Genomic DNA, 7415 nt, shown 5'->3' on the forward strand with positions numbered 1-7415 from the left:
AAACAGTGGCGTTGCTGTAGGCGAAACAAGGTGCGGCGATACAAGTTTCAGATTAAGATGTGCTATAAATAGATCCACTTTTAACTCTGATTGCTAATGTGAATCATGTGGGAAACCTTCCAAAGACATCACCCAAGAGAATTTTTTTTTCAAGTAATCAGACCGTTCTGTGCCTGAACCTTTTTTAATTGACTGTGTGGAATTACAGAGTTGCATACGAGACTGAGTTGTTCAGCACTGTGTCACCAGTAAATGCATTCTTTAAAAAGAATGCTAAAGGGAACCTGCAGTCGTATACATCAGGATCCGATTTGTTTATGAGGGGCAGTTGGAGAAAGAGTTAGATTATGTCTTTCAAGGTTCCTGACCTCGATGATGCCGTTGTGATGTCCCTGGTGTTCGCTCATACACCAGTATAAAAAGATGGACGTTGCCTGTGCAGTGCCATTCACTGGTTAGTGAAGTCCCTTTGTGAACGCTCAACTTGAGCACTTCGGCTTCTTGGAGTTTTGAAACTAGACATGATGAGAGCAGGGCGGCTCTGACTCTGAAACCAAAGGATGCTGCAAGCTGAGTGGCCAATGACTTGATTAAGTCAAAAATTGTGAGCTAGTAAGCTTATTAATCAGTGACCTTTAATTAAGTTATTTGCACATGAGCACATCCTGCATAATTCATTTCTCTAAAGCAGGCGCCCCCTTCTGCCCATTAAAAAGAATGCAGGTTTAAGGCACTTTGACACTGACTTCACTTTGCTGGAAAGCTACATCCATCATTTATACCGATCTGGACTGGTTCTGATCCAGTCCAGCTTCTTAAAAGTTAAAAACAAAAAAGGCTATACTGGAAACAGTACCAGAGGTCGATAGCTATCGTGAGCAAGTAATGACCAAAATATTAGGAAATCTCTGCAGAGACTGGCCTGAAACATATTGACTGCAAATGATGATTACATATTCAGCGCAGCAGATGTTAATTTCCATTTTGCATTGCAGATGTTTTCAGTCAGTCAGCTGCTGCTCTCTTGCGTGATTTTCACTGACAGAATAAAATCCAAACACCCCCCCATTACTACAAAGGTCAGAGGTCACAGCAACAATCCTCTGATTCACCAAGATAGCAGCTAATAATATGTCTGTGTTTCTTCATTTATAATGGACTTTTTTTCTTGTAAGACATGAGTGATTTCAACAGTCTGAGAGCTGTTTGTGTTCAGCACTACGATACAGTTACTGCTGAATTGTTCATTTGGCACCATTAGTGAGGATCTGCAACATGAGTCACACCGTCAGTGAATCATGGTTTGCCATTTTGAGGGATTATCTAAGACTGGCATATGAAAAAGACAAATGTTTTCTTTCCCCCTTTTTTTTCTCCTTTGTTTTTGGTTTTTCATTCACTGTTTTGAATTGTTTGTCTTACTTTTGTTCCTTTTGTTCTTCCCACTCTACCCCCCCCCCCCCCCCCCCCCCCCCCCCACACACACACACACACACACACTTCCCTCTCTCATCCTCTCCTTGTGTGCTCCCTCTCATCATTTCTTTTTTTTTTTTGCTGTTTCCTCTTTAGCTCACTATCTTCACCTTTCTCTCCTTTCTCTCCACGATTCCACCCTTCTTCTCCTTCATGTTCCTTCTGCCCCCCCCTTCAAAAAACAAATCTTTCTCCAGCGTTGTTTGTCGTACTCCTCGCCCCATCAGCTGCTGCTGTGGTGGCTGGGAGGGAGACAGACGGCCTCAGGAGATATTTGTGGTGCCAGGCAGACATAATAAAAAATAAAACCAGAGGGGCGGATAGGAAAATCTATTAAAGGGACTTATTCACATATAATGTGGCAAATATTGCTTTTGGTATCCCTGAATAATGTTGTTATTATCCAAGAAAAAAACATCAGCCAAATACTGTCTAATGGGCGGGAAACAAGAGGAGGTATTTTTACTGCTGAATCTCATTCCCAGTTTAAATGAGTCCCTCTGAAATGCGGGATACAAGCAGATGATTCATACATACCTGAACAGCACAAGCCTAAACAAAATATCTATTTAGCTTATGCATTATTCGACTGATGGTGTTTGTCCATACTGACCAGGAGGAGGATGTTCTGGATGATGGTGAAAACCTAAAACCTAAAGCTAAAACCTAGAAAGTGACCATAAACTGAAGCTCAAGCAGCATGTAATAAAATCACTATAACTAATATTTTCAAAAACAGAGAGTCCAGTAACTGAAAGGGTGTAGTGAATGCCACATACCAAACGCTAACATGTTACCTTGCTCGTATTTGCTAAAAGCGCAGCTGTGAAGTTTTGAGGGGTTTTGTTCTTTCGCCAACATGCTGGACAAAATGAAATCTCGATGCGATGACGGCACTGCGTGCTCTCATCTCCGGGGATAACAAATATCCATCTATCTAGTAGTTTCAGTGTGGACCATTAGCACTTCCATCCCTCCAGCCTGCCACACATGTTTCTAAAATGAATCATAAGATTAATAAGACTAAAGTTAAACATGAATATGTTGCGGTCACTAGTGAAATTTCTCAATTGCCACTTTTTTTTTTTTCTATTGTGTGACTTTTGTGATTTTGCTCAGTGATGATGCATCATCATCATCTCTTGCGGGTGCATGTGACCAGTGCACCAACTGATACTGAATCATATCTTTTTATGTGTTTTTTTTTTATTGAGCAGCAGTGTGCTTCATCACTCTGCATGTTTTATCATTTTGCATCAAGCTGTAACATACAGCTTTGCACTACATGCCTTCATATCATTATTATTATTTGCCTTGAATACAGCGCACGAAGCCTGTAAGTTCTTCACATTCCCATGACTGCATGAAGGCGGTGACAGCACCGGTGGTGGCCGCCAAGGTGACGGGATTTTAATTTGTCTCGCTCAGCCTGCTGTCTGGCAGCGTATGTTAATCGCCTAGACGCCACTCTAACGGTTTAACAATAATAACGGACCTGTTTAATAGAAATGAATTACCATCATTATACAGCGAGGGCCTGCCAATCCCAGCTACTGTGGGCACTGACACAGTCAGAGGGGGGTAGACAGTTAGCTGGAGCTCACTTCTCTCCTCTGCAGTAAAGCGATAAATGAGGCTGGTAGAATACTGAAGACCTGCCTGCACAGATAGGCAGCTGTCAGGGGAAAAATATAGCTATAAGGTGCTCTCTTTACCACTTCAATTTTCTTGTTATTTAGCACCTAAGTGCACCACTCACAAGTAGAGTTCATCTTTTTTTTTTTAGTTGATGTGATAAACATCACGGTACATGTTCTGGTCAAAGTCAGATTTAACTGGGGAAATCAAGTCAGCCAATATTTAAGCTTTCTTCCATAATGTGAAAAGGTCATGTGACAGCCAATACACAACGGCAGGACTCAATGCACAATGCACAACCAGGAGGGTAGAGTACAAAAGGCAGTTTTTAATGAGCAACAAGAGTTCAGTAAACAGGATATCAATCCAAATCAAGCAAAGAAATCTGACAGGAAATACAAGGACAGTCTGGCACAAGGAGAGGAGAAGACAGACTAAATGCAAAGAGGGAAGGACAGCTAAACACAGATGGCACATTTTAGGGAAGGGCAGTTAATCACACAGGTGGGAAAAACACAAGGACAAGAAGTGGAGAGTCTAAAACAAGATAAAGTGCCAAATTAAAACAAAAACTAACAAAACATGACTGCAGATTCAGAATGAGCCCCGCAGTTAGGCAGTCTTCTGAATTAATTCTGAGTAACTGAATATACTCCTTTTGAAAATAGTGGCAAGCTGAATTTAAAAATGCAGACAACAAAAAGTTAAGCTGCAATTAAATGACTACATCTCTCCATTTCAGTTCTGTTGAACCCTCAGCTTCACATTTCAGATCAGAATATCCCGAGTCAGATTTTTTTCCTGGCTCTGCCCCACACGGATATAACGGATTAAATTAAATTCTAAAGCAATGTGCATTCAAACCCAGTGTTGGCAGCTCGTGGTGCTTAATGACAGCTTTTACAAAAATCGGCTTTTGTTGTTGTCTGTCAAAACAAGCTGGTGATGGGTGTTTGAAATGATCCTGTTCAGGCAAAAATGTCATGACAGAGTTAGTTAGGGTCAAGCCATGGAGCAGCGAAGCCAACGATACAAAGAAAATGCGAAAAGAAGCAAAAGCACTGATATGAAACAAGAGAACATGCCACTTTATCACTTCTTCGAAAGATAAATGTAACCATTTATTTTTACCTTAGCGTGCTGCTCTCTGAGAGATAGCTAACAATGACTGGGAGACCTCCAACTCGTTCCTCCAACATGCAGCGAGGCCTGCCTGCCACCCAGCCTATAAGAGGCATTGTTTTATTGTAGCTGTACACAATGTGAGTTGTTAAGCCTGAAAATGAACTCACATTGAATCAACAGCAGCTGGTGTCGGTTCACTTTCTAGGATTGCTTCTGCTGGGGATGAATGTATCCTTTTTTAAACAGACTATCAGGGGCTTAAAGACTGCCTGCAGAAGAGCGGGTTGAGTATTTTCATATGTTTTTTGGAAAGGTTCCAAGGTAATTTTTCAAGATATCATGTCTAAAAAAATATATTTTGTTGCCCTTTTTGTGTTGGCAGTTACTTTGTCTTCATTGTCTCATTTGTAATAGAACACTTTACACCCCTCCCACCTACCCTCGTTAATTTTGCTGAAACAGAACCACTCTTGGCTGCCTGATTTAAAAAAAAAACAAAAAAAAAACAAAACAAGAGGATCATCTTTCACCGTAAATTCTCATGAGTGAAACTGAAATTATCTCGGCTGTAATGTAGTCATTGTTATGCTCATACTCCTACAACATTTCAAAAATACTTCCTCTTGTTAAAAGCAGAAGGAAACAGACTGCAAGAGGCTGATTCACCGACTTCACTGCTGCAGACTTGTCTGATTTGATAAAGTTATATGTGCAAACAACATCCCGTCATCCCATGCAGCTGAACTTCTTTGGGTAACAGGGCTGAGTGATTTTATTTTTGTCACCTCTCGGGTATGTATCTAGGTTGTCGGAACAGGTTTGTGCTCTAGTGCTTGGCAGCCTGGCTCTTTCGGCTCAGCTGCCGGTGATTAATGAGCTGTCAGTGGGGAGGGAGGCTTTAAAAGACAGCCTTCCCCTGGTCAGAAAAGATAATTACTGTTGATCACTAGCGCAGTAAGAGTAATAACTGTCTGCCTGTCTCTCTGCTCATCAGCGCCCGTTTGCAGACATTTCCTCCTGCCTGTCTGTCTGTTTAGCTGTCTGCCTGTCTGAATGCATGCCGGGGATGTTACCGAACGAGTCTTATTGAAATTTTGTTTCCCATCATTTATGATTATGCATAACAAAGCATGACTGATAGATTTAGTTTACAGAAACTTACCACTGAGCTGAAGCCTCTCGCTAAGCTTTAACACAGAATATGGGAGCAGCAGTGGAGAAGCCTAAATCAGAGGAAACTTGATCATAAACATGCATAAACAGAAAGATTAATTACTTTGCAGAATATCAAAGTTGCTAAAATGCAAATCATTTATTATAATATTGTAATCTCAGGGGATGGGGATTTGGGGTTTTGCAGGTTCATAGACAGAAGAGCGGTTTCGGGTCAAGACAGCAAGATGGATTTGGACTAGGACAAGCTGTTTGACACATGGCCAAAGAAGCAGAGAACTAAAAAAATATATGCATGCAGCCACAGAGAGAAAACATCACATTCAGGCTTTTTTGATATAGAAAGACAAGCTCAGGCTGAGGCATATGATGTTTTTGGTTCAGGCTCAGAGAGGGAGACACACTTAAAAGTAGAGCAGCAGTGTGAAGAAAGTTTTAGGCTGAGGTCCAAACTTAGTCTCAGACAGGCTGAGACGGATTGAGAGTGGCTCATTGGTATACAGTCAAATGGAGAGACGGCCTCAGACTCACAGCTTGACCCGGGAACACTTGCAAAAAAAAAATGTACTGGGTTCACACTGAGCAGGTATTTCAAAACAGACAAAAGAAAGGTAACAGGTGAGCAGGTATAAGTAATAACTGAGCCATAATGGTATTTCAGCAGTCAAAGTCTGCTAGACCAGCAGCTGAACTCACACTCACACACACATATCAATAATAAGTAATATCAGGTGAAAACAGTGGCATTTTTCATTTCAAACAAAAAACAGCTCCAGTCTTAGAAAGCATATCGCAATTGCGTTACGTAATAAGAACGTCTGCAACTTGGCTATTTATAAAATGTCTTTTTCTGCTGATGCAGTGAGTTTAAAGCTTCAGGAAACCTTCAGTCTCTCAGACTTTGTTCACAGTCTTTGTTCTCAGTGGAAAAACTCAGAGCTTGCACATTGTACTGCAAAATTTGTGCTATATATTACCTAATGCTGACTGGCTGGATTAATTATTGCATGCTGCTAACAATAAAGTGACACCAGCAGCACACAAAGCATTTGTTTTTACTGAAAGACACTGACGAAAGTGCGGATGAGGGAATGTTTACCCACGCTTTGCTTGATAAAGGATTTCAGCCGCTCACTGTCACTAATTTTTGTCTCATAATGCATCACAGTTTAACACCTGGACTTACCACAGAGCTATGTCGCTGTGGCATGTGTCCTATCTTGTTTAAATAAGCAATGTAATGCACCAGATTTCTATCACGAGTAATGCCCGAAAAAGCATAATTCATTTTGTGTATGATTGCCCTGATCGTGACCAAACACAAAAGGACCAAACAGTCAACTGCATATGGCGCACCTGGTGGGTGCTTTGAGCTGCATAGTTCTACACGCACATTTGTGGAGGAAATGAACTGCGCAAGTGTTTGTGGAGAGCTGCAAATGAGTAAATGTGTTATAATTTGCTTGTGAACATTATAACGCCAGAGGAGGGTTTTGCCAGAAAAAGAGTATGAAGGTCACGAACATTGAATATTGGTCTTCATCGTTTTCATACTAAGATTTCTCTGAATCTTTCAAATACCATGTACTGTAAGTTATGAAATCCTAAATTCATTGTTGCTGAGGATTGTCCAGTAAATCTCAGCCTCTCTGGATGCCTTTTTGATACTCGATCATGGTACTGGTACATGGTACTCATTATTTATTTAAGCAGTGTTTCCTCATCAAATTCAAAATAAGAACTTATTTATTTTGAACTTATTTTTCAAAAGGCATTAAAAAGAGACATTTGATATGCTGTCTTTATACAATTTTAATTAAACAGGATTGTGAAAACTGGTTTTATTTGAAGTGGTTCCTCACTGTCCCGCTTTGAGCTTCTGCTTTTTCTTAGATTTTCATGTCCTCCCATTCAAACAGTGCCACTGTGCTTCATTTCAATTCTACTCAGAAATATGAATAGAGAAGAGAAGAAGATAAAGACCTTATTTGGAAACTGCCGTT

The sequence above is a fragment of the Archocentrus centrarchus genome, chromosome 22, assembly GCF_007364275.1.
Source record: "Archocentrus centrarchus isolate MPI-CPG fArcCen1 chromosome 22, fArcCen1, whole genome shotgun sequence".
Classification (NCBI taxonomy): Eukaryota; Metazoa; Chordata; class Actinopteri; order Cichliformes; family Cichlidae; genus Archocentrus; species Archocentrus centrarchus.